This window comes from Eutrema salsugineum, unplaced genomic scaffold (assembly GCF_000478725.1).
Source record: "Eutrema salsugineum unplaced genomic scaffold, Eutsalg1_0 scaffold_2, whole genome shotgun sequence".
In the NCBI taxonomy this organism is placed as follows: Eukaryota; Viridiplantae; Streptophyta; class Magnoliopsida; order Brassicales; family Brassicaceae; genus Eutrema; species Eutrema salsugineum.
Window position 1 is genome coordinate 17,703,345 of NW_006256829.1, and position 23,652 is coordinate 17,726,996.

Consider the following 23,652-nt stretch of genomic DNA (forward strand, 5'->3'; position numbering starts at 1 on the left):
GTTAAGAAAGAAAGAAGAGGCTAGAAGTTGCAAATAAAAAAGAGCTATGTAAAGTTTGAACTCCAAGACTTGAGAGGAAAAGTGAAAAGTGAATCCCCTAGTGAGAGGAAAATGAGAATGAAAAGTGAGGATTTTTGAGCAAGTGAGGAAGCTTTGAGTAGAGGGTGGGGTGTGATGAGTCTTCGCCCTTGTATGCATAGGTTGCTTTTTACCTTTAGCTTTCTGCCAAAGTTTGATCATTCATAGAGAGATCCCTTTGCTGCATTTAACCCACTTGAACACTGATGAGATCATTTTAATCTCATAGCCTCTCCCTAGCCAAGCCAGCTTGTTTAAACCTTGCATCATGAGATCCACCTGATAAAAGCTTAATGAATGTGAAAGAGTTGAGAGAGAGATGAACTTGTGGAGATTCCTTGCTGAGTTGATATATATCTGAGTATGACTTTGCATTGCATAATTGAGCATGAACTTGAGTTCTCATTGTGATCACTTCTCTCAAAAAGAAAATGTGAACTCCCATTGCATACAACCTCTTTCTCTCATTTGCTCTTTTTGCTTGAGGACAAGCAAAGGACAAGTGTGGGGGAGTTGATATGTTCATAATTTGCATCATTTAGGTTGCATAAATCATTCCAAATTATGTTTTATTTCATGCATTTTACGTCCTTAGGGTTTGTTTTAGAACTTAGGAGATGCATTAGGTCCCAATGAGTATATTGCATGTTTTGAGTGTCTATCAGGTGAATATGGAGCTGAAAATATGAATCCAGGAGGTGGAATGGTGAGCAAAGCTTGAAAAAAGTGGAAAATTGGGTCCTGGGAGATTACCGGCCATTCTCGCTGGCCAGGAAGGTTTTACCGGCCATTTCCATGTACCGCGGGAAGCTTTACCGGCCATTTTCATGTACCGCGAATGAAGTGTATCGGCCAAAATCTCCGGGTATGAACGTGTCTCAGAAATCGCCTGTCCGGGGAGCCTTCCGGTCCGATTCAGACGGCGGGTGCTTCATAGAAGTTGGAGAGCATTGCATCACGGTCTCGTAGCAAGTGGAATCGTGAAATTCGGACGCGTGAGCAGAGAGATAAGCTTGTCGGAAGGAACCCCAGTCTCGCAGGTATTCCGGACCGAGCAGATCAGTCCTAAAGGATGCGAAGGACGGTGCACGTCCAGGCCGATTTAGTTTCCGGGTCCTTCATGAGAACCAGAGACATTTGAGTCTTCTTTCCAGAACGTCCGAGATCATTCAATTCGGATCTATGAGCAGAAAGATACGGTCTCCGGAATGGACACATGTCTAAACGCCTCTCTCTGGTCGTGTACATGCACTGCAAAGATGTGCCCTCCAGGAAGCCTTACACTTCCAAAGCACCGAAGCTTCCTTCACCAAAGTTGGAGATAAATGAGTCCTCTGTCTTCTGCGACCGAAATCATTCAATTCGGACAAGTCTCATAGGAGTTACACTCTCCGGAATGCGAAGTGGTCTAAGCTGCTTTGGATGCTGCGAGAGGGTCTTGCGACTTGGTTAGCCCGCAGGCCTGAAGATGAACGCCTGAATGCTGATGCTGCGAGTTGATATGTGCGGGTAAACTATCACTGGAAGAGGTCTGAAGCTCAAGAGCAAGAGAAATGCTAAGTCCACAATCGTGCGACTTAGGCATGCGAGTTAGCCGCGCCTGGAACTATGCCGCACGATCACTCGCAAATCACTCCGACTTGAGCCTGCGACCTAGTTGCAATAGAGACCAACCCGCACAGTTTGTACATTCCCCAGAAACCGCCTTAGCCCTGCGAGTTGGAGAGGAAGGAGACCAAGCCGCAGCAACACTCGCAAAACACTCCTACTTAGGCGTGCGGCTAAGACAAGGCGATTCAGGCTTCACAAGACAAGTCTTCATCTACTGCGACTTAGGTGTGCGACCTGGGACATACTGGACTGACCCGCAGTAATTCTCACTTTATCCATTAAAGCCGGGTCAGGACCCGGTTTGTTCCGGGCTGACCCGGTTTGTTTTTAAGGAAGTATAAATACTTTTTAGGTTTTTTTTGGGAGAGAACTAAGTTTTATTCCCTTTGTCTCTTGCCTCTTTTGTGAAAAAGACTCCATTAAGAAGAGAAATATCTATATTTGAGTGTTTAATGAAGAGAGTTTAAGGAGATCTGGGTGTTTGAAGCTGTTTTCTTTTGAATCTATCATCTCCATCTCCATTTCTCATCATTAATCATGCTAATCTTCTCAACTTGGAAAGGTTTAAGAGAGATTAGTATGATTAGTGAGTAGTCACCTTAATGAGGTTCTAGATGTGTAGGTTAGGGTGCTAAAGTGTTAGATTAGGGGTGCTTAGGGCTAGATTCATTGATTCATCTCTCTAAACAGCTGTTCTATATGCTAGATCCTTGATAATCACTTGAGATCTAGATTCTGGGAATTTCATGCACCAAAAGTGTTTGATGAAATTCCTGAAAGAGTTGTGTTAGAGGTTTAAGTAATTTTTCATCATGGGAATGATTTGTTAAATGCTTGAATGATCATTAAGAACTGTTTATTAATGCATATTGATTCATATTTCACAAATGGGAATTTAGTTTGAAAATGGATTAGTATAGGGGTTAATACCTTCATGAGAGGATTAACCTAGATTAGAGTTCTTAATCACTTGAATCATGTCTCATCATTGTCATCAGCATCTCTAGTTTAACACCAAAGCACCCTGACCAACTATCATGTCTAGAATCTCATGCCTCCATCATATCATATTCACATCATATCATTTGTCATTGTCATTAGTCTTTAATCCTGTTTATGTTTATAGTTTTCTCTAGATTAATCAAAACCCGCTCTTGTTTGCTTGAATTAAGAACTTGATCATATAGCTTAGTGTCTAACACCACATCTGGATTGATTAACCTCTTTGTGCTACATTGACAAGGGGATTGATAGCCCTGAGACCCTAAAAAGTCTTGTCTATCAAGGATCATATCTTAATTCAAGCCAAATGAGTGAGGTTTTGATAATTAATGACAACTAAGAACTTAAAACAATAATTAAAGCTAATGATCAACTTAAACAAGCAAGTAAGTAAGCTAAATGAGATGAGAATGTATGTATGATGATGAGAAAGGTCTTAGACATGATAGTGGATTAGGGTGCCTTTGGTGCTAAACTAGTGAGCTAATGAATCATGTGATCAAGCAAACCATTCAACTTAAACATCATTAACTAAGCTAATCCTCTCATGAAGGCATTAACATCTATGTTAAAACAGTTTCCAACCTAATCATCATTAGTGAAACATGAATCAACAAGCATTGAGAACCAGTTTAATCTGTCATTTAAGCATATAAACAATCATTCCCATGATGAATAATACTTAAACCTCTAACAACCTTGGTTCAGGCATTTCATCAAACACTTTTGGTGCATGAAATGCCCAGAATCTAGACCACATATGATGTGTATGGATCTAGCATTAAGAACAGGTTGTAGAGAATGGAATATGAATAATCTAACCCCTAAGCTAACTAATCTACCACTTAAGCACCCTAATCTACATATCTAAGACCTTAATATGGGGATTACTCACTAATCATGCTAATCTCTCTTAAACCTTTGCAAGTTGAGAAGATTGGCATGATTAATGATGAGAAATGTAGATGGAGAAGATAGATAATGATGGATTTGCAGCTTTAAACACAAGATCTCTCAAACTCTCTTGATTAAAACGCCCAAAAAACAGATATTTCTCTTCAAAAGGAGTTTTTTAACACAAAAGAGGCAAAGAGAATATGGAATAAAGCTTAACCTAATCATTGGTGTCTCAAAACTATTTATACTAAGGGTTTTCTTTATGGGCCAACCCTTAACAAACAGGATATTGGCCCATTAAATTCTTAAAATTCGGACTGGATCGAAGGAAATATCGACGTGCTGCTGGTCGATACTTTGGTCGATAGTTTGCAAAGTTTCTCTTAACACAAATATCGACCAAACACGTGGTCGATGGTTTGGTCGATATTATTTCAGCGAGTCTTGGCTGAGAACATATCGACATGCTTCACCTCGATACTCTGGTCGATAATATCGACATGTTTCTCTTAACACAAATATCGACCAAACACGTGGTCGATGGTTTGGTCGATATTATTTCAGCGAGTCTTGGCTGAGAACATATCGACATGCTTCACCTCGATACTCTGGTCGATAAAATTTTGGCGCTCCAGGTTGGAAAAATCGACCAAACTATCAAGGTACGCTCTGGTCGATAGGAATGCATGCCGCTTGGACCAAAACCTCCATAACTTCCAGCTCAGTGGTCCGAACCTTGGTCAGTCAACTCCACGAGCCAGATGGCTCCGTCATCTACATCTTTGATGAAGGGTCCGAGTCCAGCAGGCTCGGAAAGGGCTTCGTTCCACCGGTTTACTGAGGCGTGTCGCTTTGGTCCTTTAGCGGCTGCGAGATATGTGTTCCTTCTGATTACCGTAACGTTTAGCACACAGCTCCAAATTGGGAAATCTCAGGCGTTCCGGAAACTAGACTCATCCCTCTTAAATCTTGATGAAGTAACCAAAGGCTGGATCGCAATGCAAGAGCTCCGTTCCAGGTGATGAAGTAGAGGGATTGTCGGCTCCTATACACATGTCCGGTTCTGATGCATTCACATGAGGGTCTCTCCACGGCTTCTGTCCCAAATGCTCCCTTTTTGCTCCAAATGACCTGTAAACACTCCAAAATGCAAGACTCTATAGGACCTAATGCATTTCCTATCCTAAACTAACTATAAAGACAAAACATTGAAAACTACCTAAATGTATGCATGAGACTCAATATTTGGACCAAAAATGCAATCCTAAATTATGCAAATTATGAATATATCAACTCTCCCACACTTGTCCTTTGCTTGCCCTCAAGCAAAAAGAACAAATGAGAGAAAGAGGTTGAATGCATTGGGAGCTCATATTTCCTTTGAGAGAAGTGACCACTAAGAGAATTCAAGTTCATGCTCAATATGCAATGCAAGACCATACTCAGATATAACAACACAACAAGAAATCTCCACAAGTTCTCTTATTCCTCAACTCTTTGACATTCATTAAGCTTTTAACCAAGTGTATCAAATGATGCAATGTCTAAACAAGCTGGTTTGGCAAGGGTGAGGTTATGAGACTAAAATGATCTCATCAGCGCCTGAGAGGGTTCAATGCAGCAAGGGATCTCTCTATGAATGACTAAACTTTGGCAGAATGCTAAAGGTAAAAGGCAACCTATGCATACAAGGGCAAGAACTCATCCCACCCCACACTCTACTCAAAGTTTCCTCACTTGCTTACTTTTCACACTCTTTCCTCTCTTACCAGGGGATTCACTTTTTTTTTTCTTTCCATGCACAAGTCTTGGACATCAAACTTTCATAGCTCGTTTTCACTTTCTTTTGTAACCTCTAGCCTCTTTTTCTTTCCTTAAACCATTTGAGCTCTTTGGCTTCTTTTTTTTTTTTTTCTTTTCACTTAGAGGCTAGACTCTTTCTTTTCAAGACACTAGAGCTCACTTTCTTTGACTCAAACTCCAAGACTGATTTTTTTTTTTTTTTTTCTATTCCCTAGTTCTCACCATTCTCCTCTTATTTACACTCATCTCTCCTTTTTCCACTCACCAACAAGTATTACCCCACACTTAAACCTCGCCAAATCTCTCAGCTCGTTGATGATGGAACTAACTCACAATGAGACTTTCCCTTGTCGCCCTAAACCTAACACTTTCTGCTAAGTTTGGTCCAAGTTGGCCTCTCAATCACACACAAACAATTGGCCTGAAAGAAGGATGGGTTCAGGGTGAGGAAAACTGATCTATTATGCAGATTCAGCTATTTGAGCTAAGGAAGAGGATGGTAAAAATAGGATTCTAGCTCAAATATGTATAATGGTATCCACAAGCTTATTTAAACAATGCACCAAATGATAATTTCAAGTCAAGTTCAGGGTTTTCACTTATTAGAGTTGAGTTTGATTCAAACTTGCTTCTCAGATTTAGATCATATCAAGTCTTGCAAGCATAGAAGTCATTTCATGAATGAGAATGCAACTACATGAGCATTTTTTTTTGTGATTTTCAGTTTTTTTTTTTCAATTTTTTTTTTATATGCACTTAGATGAAATGTATCTACATGAATGCATGCAAGAATGTGACTCAAGACTCAAAGTATAAAATAAGAAGAGAGAAAATATGATTAGTGAAAAATAAAACTCCTCCCCCACACTTAAATAACACAGTCCCTTGTGTTGTAAAAGCATGAAAGAGAAGTGCAAAGCAAAATCACAAAATCCAAAGAGAAAATAAGCTAAGCTAGATGCATATTTACAGAGATGGAGTGATACCTTCTCAAGGACTTGAGATGGGGCTGGAGACCCCATGGAGTAGGACGGGTTGGAAGACTGGTCTGATGGTGATTCCATTGCTGTTCTCTTGGCCTTGAGCTCATCTTCATCCGAGTCTTGTCCATGCGGCTCATCACAGCTCCTGGGTGGTTCATTTGGTGAGAGCTTTCACCAACTTCTCCCTTTTGGAACCTCTCCAACTTAGCATTGAGGTTTTTAATCTTTGTACCCATCTTCTTGACTGTCTCAAACAGAGTAGAAACTGTGCCAACCAACTTCTTTATGTTCTTGTCTTGCCAGCGGTTCCATCTTCTCAAGCTCTTTGTGCGGTAATGAGCAGCTGTTGTGGCATCATCAGGCATCTTGCCATCATAAGAAGAGAAATTGTATCTCTTGCTCCCATAGACAGAGTTTTGATCAGCAGTTTCATCATCAGGAGCATCACCTGCTGCTTGAGAATTGGTGGGCAAATCTCAGGGTTGTAATGCAACTCTTTGGTGATATAGAACTTGATGTTCTTTCTCTCTGAAAGGGAAATGAGTGATGGGCTTGGCAGTAAGACTCTGACCTTTACTTCCCCAAGGGTGAGATTGTAGGCATAAGAATTTCCCACAACTCCTTCAATGAAATTTGTCTTGGCAAGATGCAACTGATCCATGAGCCTAAAAGGCTTTGGATTACCACTTAGCACAACTCCAGCATGTAACAAGATAGGAGTGATCAGGCCCCCTATGCGCATTGAGGGGTTCTTGCAGGTGGTGGTGATAGCCCATTTCCTTAGGTGAAGGAAGTTCTTGATGAGAAGAGATCCCATTGTTGGTCCTCTACTGTCTCTATAGAATGGCCGTCCATTGAAGAACTCAGGCATATAGCACCTAATACCCTCACCAATCAGCATCAACTCTTCATCATAAACATGGCTAAACTCAGCTTTGCCATAGAATTTCTAAGCAATCATCTTGTGTACCATCCTCAGTATTGGATTTCTGATGTCTGCTGCCTTAGTACACTAGTCTTGTAGCTGCCATTACTAATTGAATCCCAGAGTTCTCTCTTTTCATTCATAGGGTACCACAGCCTTCTTGCAGAACATTTCCCTTCAATCTTGAACCCAAAGCACTCACAGACTTCTCTGAAAGTCATCTCATATCTCTCTTGTCCAATTTTGAACGCAAGTGATCCAAAACCATCTTCAACCTCTGCCGGTCCATCAGTATTATAAAAGTTTACTTGCAAAGATGCAAGAAACTGGCAAGGCAGCTCTTTGTAAGACTCATGAGTCACCTCCTTGATGTTCCCAAGACCAATGTTGTCAAGCACAGCTCTCACCTCTTCATAAATACCAATCTTTCGCAACAGCTCAACATCAGGGTACATTGTTCCTTCATGAGACACAGCTTGAAGTTTCTTGAGGTACTCATTGTAAGTGACAGACTTTGGCTCTGTTTTCTTGATCACCTTTTTCTTCTTTTGAGGCACAGGTGCTGGTGAAGCCACATTGTCCTCTTCCTTACTCAGCTCCTCACTAGAGCTTCTCTCAGTTCTCTTGTGCTTCCCTTGAGCCCTTGATGTTGTGGCTATGGCTTTCCCTTTTGCTTTGGCACTTGCTGCAACTAATTTTCCTTTGGGTTCTGAAGCACAAGCTTTCCCATTTGCCCTCTGTGGCATCCTTGGTGCAGCAACACTTGAACCGGCTTCCCTTGTTCTTCCCATGGTCCCTGATTCATCAAAGAATCTCAAAAAGAGCCATTAGTGCCAATGAGAGGGATTTAATCTCAAAAATTTTGAAAATGATTTTTGATTGAAAGAAAATCATCAGGATAAATTCAAGCAGCATCATACCAATCCATTCCAAGTCCAAGCATCAAAATCCAAGCTCCACAGAATTTTCTAAAATCCCAACAGTATCTCAAGAACACATCTTTCTCATGACAAGCAAAAATCAGTGTTCAAGCAGCAAATCAGCTCAAGTGAGTTCCTTCTAGCTATCCACAACCTAGATTCCAAGGTTCTAACTCAAGTTCAAGCTTCTAATCAGGTTCTACAAAGCTCCATCTAAGAAAAAATTTCAGAGAAATGGCGATGTGCTGAAACAGGACTAAACAAGACTTTTTTCATTCAAAATACCTTGGAATCAGTTGAAATGATGCAAGATATGAACTCCAAACTCAAAAATCCAGCAAGAACAGGCGATTTTAAGTGAGAAAGGTGTGAGTTCAAGAGAGAAACAATGGAGGAGAGAAGAAGAAAAGAAGTGTTTCACGTGAAAGGAGAGAGAAAGGAGAGAAGAAACCGATTTTTTCTGTGGTCCAGCCCTTCTTTTTGGCTTATGGGAGACAGCTGGATGTGGCTGGACCTTTGACCTTTGACCATGGCTCCCTTTGGACCGCTGGACACAAGAAGAGGTTGAGGTCCTATCGACACGGTTTGTGTTGATATTTTGGTCGATAGTTTTTCGGTGATTCCTCTTGTTTCATCGACCAGAATATCGGCCAAACTCACCTCGATACTTTGTTAAAACCTTCTTGCCTTTGATAGATATCGAGGTGCATTATCCAGATAGTTTGATCGATATTATTTCGGCATACCAAGCTCAAACTATCGACCAAACTATCGAGACTGCATGTGGTCGATAGGATCTCAAACCTTTGTTGATTCTTGACCTTTCTTGCATCCAAATCTCCTTTAAACAGCTCCAGAACGTGTTAAACCTGCTCACACTTAAGAAAACACATCAAAAAGTCCTAAAAATTCAAAAGAAAAACAAGAAAGAAAGTATGTACAAGTGATAAGCTTTGGATGTCTCCCAAGAGCATTTTGTTTAAAGTCTCTAAGTTTGACTTTGATAACCTGTTTAACAGGCTGGTGGATCTTCAAGAGGAACTGTAGAAGCCTCCTCTCTCTTCTCAGTGACAAGGTAGTGCTTGACCCTTTGACCATTAACCACAAACCCATTGCCATCCTTGCCTTCTAGCACAACAGCTCCATATGGCCTAACTTCAAGAATCTTAAAGGGACCATACCATCTAGACTTAAGTTTTCCAGGAAATAACTTAAGCCTAGAGTTGAACAGCAACACCAAATCACCTTCCTTGAACTCCCTTTTCAGAATCTTTTGATCATGTAGAGCTTTGGTCTTTTCTTTATAGATCTTGGAGCTCTCAAAAGCCCCCACCCTGATCTCTTCAAGTTCATGGAGTTGAATGATCCTTTTCTCTTGAGCTGTTTTGATATCAAAGTTCAGCAACTTCACAGCCCATAAAGCCTTGTACTCCAGCTCAACAGGAAGGTGGCAGCTTTTCCACATACCAGATTGAAAGGAGATGTCCCAATTGGAGTCTTAAAGGCTGTTCTATAAGCCCACAATGCATCATCCAGCCTTTTGCTCCAATCTTTTCTGCTTGAGCTCACAGTCCTCTCAAGAATGGCTTTAATCTGTCTATTAGACACTTCAACCTGGCCACTAGTTTGAGGATTATAAGGAGTAGCTATCTTATGTTTCACTCCATGCTTCTTCAGCAATCCCTCCAAAGTCTTGTTCACAAAGTGAGAACCTCCATCAGAAATAACAACCCTGGGTACTCTAAATCTTGGGAAGATTATGTTCTTGAACAACCTCACTACTACCTTGGAATCATTGGTAGGGGAAGCAATAGCCTCAACCCACTTGGACACATAGACCACATCCACTAATATATACTGATTCCCATAAGATGAGATGAAAGGCCCCATAAAGTCCACTCCCCAACAATCAAAGACTTCAACCTCTAGTATTGGATTTTTGAGGCATCTCACTCCTCTTTGAAATGTTCCCATGCCTCTGACAGGCATCACATGCTGAAACAACCCTCTGAGCATCCTTGAACATTGTGGGCCACCAAAACCCACTCTGAAGAACCTTGGCCGCAGTCTTGAATGCTCCCATGTGACCCTCAAAAGTTGATCCATGACACTTGCAACACAGGTTGCATCTCCTCCTCAGCAAGACACCTTCTATACAGCTGATCTTTGTACAGGACATACAGGTAGGGTTCATCCCAATGGTATCTTTGGAAATCTCTGAAGAACTTCTTTCTATGGTAAGCATCAAGTTCTGGTGGTTCCACACCACAAGCAAGAAAGTTCACAATATCAGCAAACCAGGGCATTCTCATCTCTTGGATGCTATCCACTTCTTCAAACTCCAAATAAGAGTTGAGCATCATCAATGATTCCTCAGGGAGACTGTCATTAAGAGGGACTTCAAAGTCCACTCTTAACCTAGAGAGATGGTCTGCAGCTCCATTCTCTATACCCTTCTTGTCTTGTACCTCCATATCAAACTCTTGAAGTAAGAAGACCCATCTCAAGAGTTTAGGCTTGGCATCTTTCTTGGTCATTAGATACCTGAGGGCTGCATGATCAGTATACACAATGACTTTTGATCCCACCAGGTAGCTCCTGAACTTATCAAATGCAAAGACTATTGCCACCATTTCCTTCTCTGTGGTAGCATACTTCTCCTGGACAGAATCAAGGGTTCTGCTGGCATAGTAGATCACATGAAGTTTTCTGTTTTTCCTTTGGCCCAGCGCAGCTCCAACGCATAATCTGATGCATCAGTCATAACCTCAAAAGGAAGGGACCAGTCTGGAGCCTGGACAATGGGTGCACTGACTAATGCATCCTTGATCTTCTTGAAGGCTTCTTCACACTCAGCATTAAAGACAAAGTCAACCTCTTTACACAACAGCCTTGTCAAAGGTCTGGCTATTCTTGAGAAATATTTGATGAATCTTTTGTAAAACCCTGCATGCCCAAGGAAGCTCCTTATCCCTTTGACTAAAGTGGGAGCTTGCAGATTCACCATCACTTCCACCTTTGCTCTGTCAACCTCTATGCCCTTCTCAGAGATCTTATGCCCAAGTACAATCCCTTCCTGCACCATGAAGTGGCATTTCTCCCACTTTAACACCCGGTTATGCTGCTCACATCTCTCCAGGACCTGCGACAGGTTAGAAAGATAATCGGAGAAGGAGGAGCCATAGACAGAAAAATCGTTCATGAACACCTCCACCTTCTCTTCGATGATGTCAGAGAATATATGCATCATGCAACGCAGGAATATGGCAGGGGCGTTACAAAGACCAAAAGGCATGTGCCTGTATGCAAATGTACCATAAGGGCAAGTAAATCTTGTCTTCTCTTGGTCTCTTGGATCTATGGGGATTTGAAAGAATCCAGAGTAACCATCTAGAAAACAAAAGAAAGGATGGTTTGCAAGCCTCTCTAGCATCTGTTCAATAAAAGGCAAAGGAAAATGATCTTTCCTAGAGGCTGCATTGAGCTTCCTATAATCTATACACATTCTGTGTCCAGTTATAGTTCTAGTAGCAATCAGCTCATCCTTCTCATTTCTTATTACTGTCATTCCCCCTTTTTTGGGCACCACATGGACTGGTGAAACCCATCTAGAGTCTGAGATTGGGTAAATTATCCCAGCCTCTAAGAGTTTGAGAATCTCTTTCTTCACTACCTCTTTTAAGTTGGGATTGAGGCGCCTTTGGTGCTCTATGGATGACATTGACTCTTCTTCTAAGTGAATCCTATGAGTGCATAGGGAGGGTGAGATACCCTTAATGTCATCCAGAGAGTAGCCAATGGCTCCCCTATGTTTCCTCAACTCTTCTAACAACCTATGCTCTTGGTCCTCTATCAGCATATCATTGATAATGACAGGATAAGACTCATCGAGACCTAAGAAAGCATACCTGAGCCCCCTTAAGAAGAGGTTTTAGTTCCACTTGAGGTGCCTTAGATTCATCCCAATCCTTGTCAAATGCACCTAGTGAGGCTTGTTGTGGGTTTTCTGCTTGTGCTTCACCTTTAGCCTTGTTGCATTGCTTCTGAACACCCTCATTCACCTCTTGAAACCCTTTTTCTCCCTTGGCCGCCGTGGTAGTATCGACCATGAAGCATGTCGATAGTTTCGTCGATACTTTTGGCTCTTGAAATATCGACATGCTTTTGGTCGATACTTTGGTCGATAGTTTTTCGGCCTGTTGCTTAGTTTCGGCATCCTGAAATATCGACATGCTTTTGGTCGATACTTTGGTCGATAGTTTTTTGGCGTCTTGGTTTAAAATATCGACCAAACTATCTTGATGCAGCACGTCGACAGGAATGCAGGACCTTGAGCGTTCCAAGCTTTTAAACTGATCCTCTTGGGCCTTAAGACCTTAATAATGCAGGTTCAGGTATGAACTTGTGCTATCATCTGGCTTATGAGAGTCTAAAAGCTTCTTGAGCTCCAAAGTTTCATCCTTAAGATAGCCATGCTCTCCATGTTCCTTGCTCAAAGCAACTTGAAGAGGATCATCAGTATTCAGTTCTTCAAGCAACTCATCAGCCAAATGATCCATTGTCTCTACATAGAAACATTGTCCTTCTATGGTGGGCTTCTTCATCATCTCATTAACATCAAACTTAAGCTTCTCAGAACCAAGTTGAAGCTCAATGATGCCACCTCTCACATCAATAATTGCTCTTGTTGTGGCCAAGAATGGCCTGCCCAAAATAAGAGGATCAACTGGTTCCTCATCCATCTCTAGCACAATAAAATCAGTAGGAACCTCAAAACCACCTATCTTGACAAGCAAATCTTCCAACATCCCAACAGGTAGCCTAACTGATCTGTCTGCAAGGATAAGAGAGATCCTAGCAGGTTTGAACACTCTAAATCCAAGCTTCTTCGCTATGGAGAATGGCATCAAGCTGACAGATGCTCCCAGATCACAAAGGCATCCAGAAAATAGCAGAGGCCCTATGGCACAAGGGAGTGTGAAACTCCCTGGATCAGTCAACTTTCTTGGAATAGACTTTCTCTGAATGATGGCACTGCATTCATGACTCAATACCACCATACCTTGAAGCTCTTTAGTCTTGTTCAGAATAGCATCTTTTAAAAACTTACCCATCTTTGGCATCATTAAAAATGCATCAATGAGAGGCATTGTGAGTGGTGTCTCATTGAGAGCTTTCTCCAATACAGCTCTTGCCTTGTCTACAAGCTGCTTCTTGAATCTCCCTGGAAATGGGAGCTTGGGGTGGAACATATAGCTTCTCTGGTTCTGGTTCCTTTTCCACCTCTTTACCCTTTTGCTTTCCTTGATCTTTCAGCAACTTGATCATCTTTTAAGGCTGCCTCCCCCTCAGGTTGATCATTGTCCTCAATTATCACATTGTTGTGCTCAATACCAGGTAGCTCTTTGCCACTTCTCAGTGTAATGGCTTTAGCATATTCCTTGGGATTGGGTTCATGCTTACCAGGTAGTTGGCCTTGGCTCCTTGAGCTAGATGCCTGATTCTGCTTCAATTCCTTTATGTCCTGCTGCATTGATGCATACTGGCTTGCAAACACTTGTTGACCCTAAAGCAGCTGTTGCAGAATCCCAACCATATCTGACCCCATCTGTGGCTGCTGGTGAACAGGTGCTGACTGGAACTGATGTTGAGCCGGTGCTTGCTGTTGGAACTGTGGTGGACCAAACCCTGGTGGTGCCTTTGGCTGCTGCTGTGAACTGAAACCAGAACCCTGAAATTGTTGCTGTTGCTGAGTAAAACCCTGATTCTGAGCAAACTGATTCTTTGGTTGAAAAGACCCTTGAAAGTTGTTCTTGGGAACAAAATTCTGTGGAGAAGTAGGGTAGACTTGGTCTTGTGGGTTTGCTACATTGGGATTCCTGTAAGAGAGGTTCTGATTGGCATTGGCATACTGATACCTTTGGAACCTCTGATTCCCAATATAGTTTAGCTCTTCCTGAGTAAGACCCTTTTCACTGATGTTCTCAAAGCATTGATAAGGTTCCTCATACTCTCCTACAAAGTGCATTGGTTTTTGAGTTGCCAATAACACTTTGTCCAGCTTGCTTTCAAGTGTTTTAAAGTCCTTCTCATACCTGATATAGGCACGGGCCTATAGATGGGGATGGATCCTTGTTGCTGGTTGTGTAACTCTCTCAACAAGAATAAGGAATGGAATTTGATGTGAAAAGAGGATGGAACTCGATCAGTTGGTTGTGTAACTCTCTCTGATTGAGTCAAGGGATGAAACGATGATGATGCAAACGGTGGAACGAGGGTCGCCACAAAGCTATATGGACTGAACCTTGATAAGACCGGCGAGAGATGGATCAAACACCAACTCTCAAGAGGAGGATCAAACACCAACTCTTACGCGAATTCAGAGAATTCAAAGACAAGACAAAAGCTTGAAAGAACTGCATTATTTTATTGATAGTAGGGTAAAAGATACACGACTGATTATAAGGGACTTTATAAGAGAGTCTAATGCAGCTTTGCCCTTCTTGGGGACTTGAAGCAAATTACATAAAAAGGACACAACTTTCTGGGACTCTAAAGGAACAGACTCGTGCAATAACTAAAGAAATATTATAAGACTTAAAACTATGAATGGATACTGTAAAACAAACCAAAGACAGAAAAACCATATTAGGCAAGTAAATAAACGTATTCATTCCCTACCTTGGTGGGTAGGACGGCTAGGATGGTCTTAAGTTGGCGTGATGCTGATGCTGAACATGGACACTTCTTTGTTGGGTCGGAGAAGTGGTAATTCAGCTGTTGGGCCGTCTTGTATGAGATAGGCTTCTCCTTTATTAGGCTCTTCCAGGCATTTTTCTTGGACCGTGGCCTTAAAGCTTGGGTACAAAGAGTCTTCTTGCTCGTGGATGCTAAGTAAGGCTTCAATAGCTTGATTAAACTCCTTTCTCAAGACTCTAGTTCCGGATCTTGTTCTTGGTCCTTGTCTCACGGCTGGTATAGGTGGAGCTTGTGGTTCTATGTCCTCATCATCCCCTCTCTCTTGAGAAGGTTATGACCTCAGAACAGGGTCATCTGCAACATAAGGAGACAAGTCAGTAACATTGAAAGTAGGAGATATATTAAACTCACCTGGCAGCTCCAGCTTGTATGCATTGTCATTGATCTTCTCCAAGACTCGGAATGGCCCATCTCCCCTTGGAGCAAGCTTGGATTTTCTTTGTTGTGGGAATCTTTCTTGCCTCATGTGCAACCACACCCACTCTCCTGGTTCAAAAGTAACCTCCTTGCGCCCTTTATCAATTCTTGCTTTGTCCTTTTCGTTCTTTTTCTCCAGTTTCTCTTTAACCTTTTGGTGCAGCTTCTTCACAAAATCGGCCTTAGCTTCTTCTTCTGCGCTTGAATAGATGGCTGGTGGCAAAGTAATAAGGTCTAAAGGCGTGTGAGGGTTGGACCCATAGACAACTTCAAAAGGAGATTGGTTAGTAGCGGAGTGTTTGGAACGATTATAAGCAAATTCAATGAAAGGTAGACAAGATAACCAATTCCTGAGATTCTTACCAACCGTGGCTCTCAATAAGGTTGAGAGTGTACGGTTTACTACCTCTGTTTGTCCATCCATTTGGGGATGACAAGTGGTGGAGAATAAAAGTTTGGTGCCAAGCTTTTTCCACAATGTCTTCCAAAAATGGCTGAGGAATTTTGTGTCTCGGTCTGAAACAATGGTCCTGGGCACTCCATGAAGACGCACAAACTCTTTAAAGAAGAGATCAGCTGTTTGAGTTGCATCATTGGTCTTGTTACATGGTATAAAGTGCCGCCATCTTTGAGAACCTGTCTACTACTACAAAAATGGAGTCTTTGTTGTGTATCTTAGGCAAGCCTAGAACAAAGTCCATAGAAATGTCCACCCAAGGTGCATTAGGAATAGGTAAAGGCATATGTAAACCATTAGGGTGTAACCTGAACTTAGCTCGGAGGCAAATGATACATTTGGTGCATAGCTTCTCCACGTCTCTTCGCATGTGTGGCCAGTAAAAGTGCTCCATCAGCACGCTCAGTGTCTTGTCTCGGCCAAAGTGTCCCATTAACCCGCCTCCATGAGCCTCCCTAGTGATTAACTCCCTCATGGACCCTTGTGGGATACATAGCCGCTTTTCCTTAAATAGAAATCCATCTTGTTGGTAAAATACTCCAAATGCGGCCCTTGTAGTTTCTTTGTAGACCTCTGAGAAGTCGGGATCAGATTCATATCCACCCTTGATGTGCTCAAAATCCATGATCTTGGCTTCCATTGTAGAGATGAGAGTGTAACGCCTTGAAAGTGAATCAGCTACAACGTTCTCTTGCCCCTTCTTGTACTTAATCACATATGGAAAGGTTTCTACGAACTCGAACCATCGGGCATGCCTTTTCTTAAGTGTGGTCTGGCCTCTTAAGTACTTGAGGGTCTCGTGGTCTGTGTGAATGATAAACTCCTTTCGAAGCAGATAGTGTTGCCTCGTTTCTAGTGATCTCACCAAAGCATAGAGTTCTTTATCATAAGTTGGGTAGTTGAGTGTTGCTCCACTTAGCTTCTCACTGAAGTAAGCTACTGGCCTCCCTCCCTGAGTTAGAACAGCACCTATGCCAGTACCTGATGCATCACACTCAACCTCAAACATTTTATCAAAGTTAGGAAGGACTAAAACCGGTGCCTGTGTGAGGCTCTCCTTCAGCTTGTTGAATGCGGCTTCTTGAGTCGGCCCCCAAGTGAAAGTAGTGTTCTTCTTGATCACCGATGTCAATGGGGCTGCTATGGTACTGAAATCCTTGACAAAGCGCCTGTAAAAGCTTGCCAAACCATGAAAGCTTATAACATGTCCAACCGTGGATGGTGTAGGCCATTCTTGGATGGCTTTAATCTTCTCCTCATCCACTTTAAGACCCTGAGAACTTACAACAAATCCTAAAAATACCAATTGATCAGTGCAGAAGATACATTTCTTAAGAGTTGCATATAAACCCTCTAATCTAAGTGTCTCTAGAACCTGTTCAAGAGGCCTAATATGATCTTCTAAGCATTGGCTGTAAATCAGAATATCATCAAAGTAAACCACTACAAATTTACAGATGTATGCTCTCAAGACGTGGTTCATGAGTCTCATGAAGGTACTTGGGGCGTTTGTGAGGCCAAAAGGCATCACAAGCCACTCGTATAGACCTTGCTTGGTCTTGAAGGCAGTTTTCCACTCATCTCCTTCCTTCATTCTCACCTGATGATAGCCACTCTTTAGATCCACCTTTGAAAAGATAGTAGCTCCACTTAACTCGTCCAACATGTCGTCTAGTCTTGGAATTGGGTGTCTGTATTTGATGGTGATGTTGTTAATGGCCCTACAGTCCACACACATCCTCCAAGAGCCGTCCTTCTTGGGCACTAACAAGACGGGTACTGCACACAGGCTGAGGCTCTCTCTTATGTATCCTTTAGACATTAAATCCTGGGCGTGAGCCTCTAGCTCTTTGGCCTCTGTTGGGTTAACTCTATATGCGGCTCGGTTAGGCAAGGGTGCTCCGGGTACTAGATCGATCTGGTGCTCAATTCCTCTTATGGGTGGGAGTCCGGCTGGTATCTCTTCTGGAAAGACGTCTTGGAACCTTTCTAATAGCTGAGCCACCTCGTGTGGGAGCTTGGGACCTCCCTCAGTACCTGAAAGCAAACTTTCTCTAAAGATCATTAGTAATACCGGTTGTTTATGATCAAGAGTTTTAAGAATTGTACTTGGTGAGACAAATAGATTAGTTCTACTTAGCTGTCTTCCTTTGCTCATGGCCTGTTGCATCTCATGAACTTCTGATGGCGTGAGAGGGGATAAGTTGTGCTTCTTGTTGTGGTGAGGGAAAGAATAGTATTTGGTGCGACCATTGTGCATGGTTTCTTTGTCAAATTGCCATGGCCTCCCAAAGAGCAGGTGACCGGCTTGCATGGGTACAACATCACACGTGACTTGATCACTATACTTTCCAATGCTGAATGGCACAACAACTTGCTCTGCAATCCTCACCTCCGTGGTATTATTGAGCCATCTTAATCGGTATGGGCTTGGGTGCTTGGTCTTTTCAAGACCTAACTTGTCTACAAGATACTTGCTAGCCACGTTAGTACAAGAGCCACCATCTATAATGAGACTACATACCTTGTTTCCAATGCTACATCTTGTATGAAAGATGTTTTCTCTTTGGAGTGTCTCGGGGTCACTTAGAGCACCAAGAGATCTCCTGATTACCAACATCTCTCCAACCTCAGGAAAGTCGGTTACCTCTTCTTCTGAGTCAGTGGCTTCTAGCTCGGCCTCATCTTGTGACTCATACTCTCCATTGTCTCTCAATACCATTACTCATAGTTCTGCCACTCTACTTTTCTCGCTATTCTATCTTGGAGGCCATCAACGAATTGGGCCATCATTGTCTCCTCCGAGTCTTGAAGCTCCAATCGATTTCTGATGGTCTCAAACTCCTCGTAGTACTCTTCTACGGGCCTGTTTCTCTGAGACAACTTCCGAAAACGTTTCTATAAGTCTCTAAAGTAATAAGCGGGCACATACCTCTTCCTTAGGTGGAATGTCATGTCCTCCCAAGTGGTGATCTGGCCACGTCTTAGCCTCCCTCTCTCACGGCGCTGATGCTGACCTTGGCCATGATTATCCCGTCTGCAACGCCGGTGATTTGGGTCAGGTGGGAGTTTGATGAGGCCATTCAAGCTGAACCAGACTTAACCGAGCCGCAACTACAAGATGTGGAAGTACCAATCATTCATCAAGGGCCAATAACAAGAAGACCAAAGCATGTTACAAGCCATATCTCAAGTGGATCAAACAAGGCCGCAAGAAGACCAAGAAAATGAGCCGCATAATGAAGCCCATCAACAACAAGCTTGGACTGGATTACTTGAAGAATGCCAAGAGCTAGCAAACGGCCCAGCTTCAAAGAATCAAGATGTCTGGCCCCTTTTGCCAAATCAAGCCCAAGTCTTCATGCTGACCATCTCGCCAATGCACCAAGACACTTAGGAGGGAAGATTCAAACTCGGTCAAAGCCACACATGTCTCAGCCACCAAATAAGGTAAGTGTTCAATCAAATTTCAATTCTTTGACTAATGAGTTTCTCTTGTCTTTGGTCTTATGCAGAGATAATTTAGTTAGTCTTTTATTTCCTTTTTTTGAGTCCTTTAATTTAGTATTTTTAATTTACAAGTCCTGTTGTTTTGAGTCTTTACTTTTAAAAGTCCTGTTGTTTTGAGCCTTTTATTTATTTGAGTCTAAGCTGTTAGGACCATTATATAAGGTCCCATTACAGCCTTGTAATTTTTCACCTTTGATATTAATAAAACGAGAATTTTCTTTCATTGAGTTTTCTGTGTAAAACTTGTTCTTCTTTTCTCTAGTTGAGACCAGTACCTCCTAGAGCCGAGAATCTGTGTTGTATCACAAGTCTTTCACAACTTGTGTGTTGCACTTCGATCCATTTCACATCTTTCACTTCCACCAGCCGATTCAATTGTCTAGAGTTGCTCATTCACTTGAATCAACCCCTTGGCCATCGACTAGGCTTTGCTTCCGAGATCCTACAAGCCCTTGACAGCTTGGTGCTTGTATGATTTTTGGTATCAGAGCTGAAGTTCCTTCAGCCCAGGTTTTATCTATCTATTTACATCTTTTCATTTCCATTTAGTCATTTGTTTCATTGCATCATATTAAATAAAAAAAAAACAAGGAATTTAGTTTTCATCATATCATCTTGTTTACATCATTTTCCATTAGTTCATCACTAAGTTATTTTATCATCAAGTTATTAAAAAAAAAAAAAGAACTCATCATAACATCTCATTTTCGTTGCACTTAGCTTCATTATTCATCACAAATCATTGTTCATCGTTTTAAGTTTCTGCATCAAAGAAAAGTTAAAAAAAAAAAATAGCCTGATTTATTGTGTTGATTTTCCAAGTTTAAGTGCATTAGTCAATCCTTCCTTTTCTGTGCCAATCACGTCTAAAACTCATTCTCCAGATAGCATATTTTCCTTAATTATCTCAATTAAAGTCTGTCATTTTTAAGTTAAAAAAAAAAAGAAGAGAAAAGCATATTTACATTTTTTAGAATTTCCAAACTTACCATATTTGTGTCTCATTATTTCTTGATCGAGACTAAGCACTTTTTCTCTTGTGTTTTTTTTTTGCGAGAAACAAATTCCCTAAGCAACTATGGGAGAGGAGAGCAGCAATGCACAAGACCCTCTTCACCAATTAATAATCTCCATGAGAGACGAGATCAAAGCATTGAGGCAAGACTTTGGAGATAGACTTAGCCGTGTGGAGCAAGCACCGAGGGTAACTCTACAACCAACTCGCCACATTGGAGGATTAAGAACCGGACTCAACACCACTCAGAACACCGGAACCAATCCAAGGTACAACGAAGTGCGCATCAACGAGCCACACATACCGAAGACGACTCTTCTCAAGATGAAGACCAAACCCTAGACGCCAAAGAGACCACAGGCAAAGGCGACGTGTGCCACAAGACGACTACGGAGATGCCGATGATGAAGAGTATATACCTTACTCTAGACAGAACCAGAACCACATCAAGCTGACCGCACCTAACTTTGCTGGAAAAGTTGATCCGGAGGCTTATCTAGATTGGGAGAAGAGGATGGATCACATCTTCGACTATTACAATCACCCTGGTCCAAAGAGAGTAGCACTAGCAGTGGCTCAGCTCACCGACGGTGCACTTACATGGTGGGACAGAGAAGTATCCGACCGAAAGAGAAGCCGCTTGAGAGCTATTGATACATGGGTCAACATGAAAGACCTAATGAGGCAAAGGTATGTCCCTCCTCATTTTTACCAAGACTTACAGTGTCGTTTCCGAACTCTTAAACAGGGAACCAGGACCGTAGAAGAATACTATGAAGAGTTTGAGCGCTTGAGGAATCGTTTGGAGCTTCATGACGATGAAGAAGCTCTAATGGCGCAGTTTCTTGATGGTTTGCAAGAGAGAATCAGCCGCAAAGTGGAGAGACAGGTATATCAAGACTTCAAAGATCTTTTTCATTTGTCTATACAGGCAGAACAACACATCAAGAAGAAGATCACCAACACCAGAGGCAAGCCACAAACCACTTGGAACTCCAACTTCAACAAACCACTCGACAGAGGCAAGAGTGTGGATATTGATTCACGCTTCAAAGGCAAGGCGATTGAAACAAGCAAAGACACCAGGCTAGAGGCAGGTAAGACTAATAACCCTCAGCGTGCAAGAGATATTACTTGTTTCAAATGCAGGGGAAGAGGTCATATGTCTCGTGAGTGTCCAAACAATCGAGTGATGCTCATGACCGAGGCTGGAGATTATGAGTCACATGATGAAGCTGATGTTCAAGAAGATCAAGAAGATGAGTATGGTGACATAGCTTATCCAGACACAGGAGAGCTCATTGTCACTAGACGTGTATTAAGTGTAATGGTGGAGCCAGCCGAGACCATATAAAGATAGAACATCTTTCACAGCCGCTGCACTATAAAGGGGAAGGTATGTAATCTTATTATTGATGGTGGGTCTTGTACTAATGTTGCAAGTGCTCACATGGTTGATAAGCTAGGCCTTGAGAGAACTAAGCATCCACGGCCCTATAGGCTGAGATGGCTCGATGATAAGGTAGAGCTTAAGATTACCGATCAAGTCACCATTCCATTTAGCATAGGAAAATATCAAGATCAAGTTTTATGCGATGTAGTTCCTATGCAAGCTGATCATTTATTGTTAGGTAGGCCATGGCAATTTGATAGAGAAACTAAGCATGATGGTAGGACTAATATGTATACTCTTATGCATAACAAAAGAAAAGTTAGTTTAGCACCTCTTACACCATCACAAGTGCATGAACTACAAATGCAAATGCTTAAAGAAAAAGAAAGTATCTCTAAGTCAAATTTTCTTGTTCAGCCTAGCTATGTTAGAAAAGTTTTTGCTGCTAAACACACAATGCTACTAATGATCTTTAAGGAGCTTTTGAGCGCAGGTTTAGGTGAACTTGAACTACCACCGGAGATCACTGACTTACTTGACAGGTTTAAAGATGTGTTCCCTAAAGAAATGCCTGAAGGGAACCTGTAAAACAAACCAAAGACAGAAAAACCATATTAGGCAAGTAAATAAACGTATTCATTCCCTTACCTTGGTGGGTTGGACGGCTAGGATGGTCTTAAGTTGGCGTGATGCTGATGCGGAACAAGGACACTTCTTTGTTGGGTCGGAGAAGTGGTAATTCAGCTGTTGGGCCGTCTTGTATGAGATAGGCTTCTCCTTTATTAGGCTCTTCCAGGCTTCTTTCTTGGACCGTGGCCTTAAAGCTTGGGTACAAAGAGTCTTCTTGCTCGTGGATGCTAAGTAAGGCTTCAATAGCTTGATTAAACTCCTCTCTCAAGACTCTAGTTCCGAATCTTGTTCTTGGTCCTTGTCTCACGGCTGGTATAGGTGGAGCTTGTGGTTCTATGCCCTCATCAATACCTTTGATCCCTGCTTGAACTCTCACTCCTATTGGCTCTATCAAAGTCTTCTCCATACGTATCATTGCTCATTGCTAAGTTATCAACCAGCTCTAAATCAGCATGAATCTCCTTTCCCAGAAAGTTTCCATTAGAGGCAGTATCCAGCTGGTGTCTAATCTTGGGAAGAGCTCCTCTATAAAGTGTGATGAGAAGAGAAGCCTCACTAAACCCATGGTGTGGGCATTGGTTGGTGTAGCTCCTGAATCTCTCATATACTTCACCACAACTCTCATTGCTGTGTTGAGTGAAGCTAGAGATTTGGTTTCTCAGTTTAGCTGTTCTGGAGGTGGAGAAGAACTTAGATAGAAATGCTTGCTTGCATTGCTCCCAGGTTTGAATGGAGCCTCTTGGGAGGTTCTTCTCCCATTGGTGAGCTTTGTCATTAAGACTGAAGGGGAATAATCTGAGCTTGAAAATGTCTTCAGATACTCCATCTATCTTTGTCAAGTCACACACTTTATCAAATTGATCCAAGTGTTCCAAGGGATCTTCCATTCCCAATCCATGGAACTTTGAGTTTTGGACCATATTCAGTAATGATGCCTTCACTTCAAAGTTGTTGTTTTGCACAGGTGGTGCTTGAATTCCAACTCCATACTGATGAGCATTGGCCCTGTCATTCTCTCCAACATAGACATGTGGCTGCTCATATCTCCTTTGTTGTTGTTGGAATGGCTGATGGTGGTGCACCTGTTGTCTTTGCTGTACATTGGCCTGATGCCTCTGCTGATGAGCTGGAGCTTGTCCCTGGTGGAAATAAGCTTGCTGTTGATGCTCCTGTTTCTGCTGAACATTACCCTGATGTAACCCATGACCAGCTCCATTACCAGATGCATTACCAACTCCATTACCCTGCTGCA

At 42.2% G+C, this 23,652-nt stretch overlaps 1 non-coding gene across 1 annotated transcript; it reads left to right on the forward strand.

Moving 5' to 3' along the window:
* The first annotated feature begins 22,958 nt into the window (after window positions 1-22,958).
* Window positions 22,959-23,065, forward strand: LOC112086886. The gene has a single exon (XR_002899740.1). It is a non-coding gene; the product is annotated as a small nucleolar RNA R71 (small nucleolar RNA).
* The last annotated feature ends 587 nt before the right edge of the window (window positions 23,066-23,652 follow it).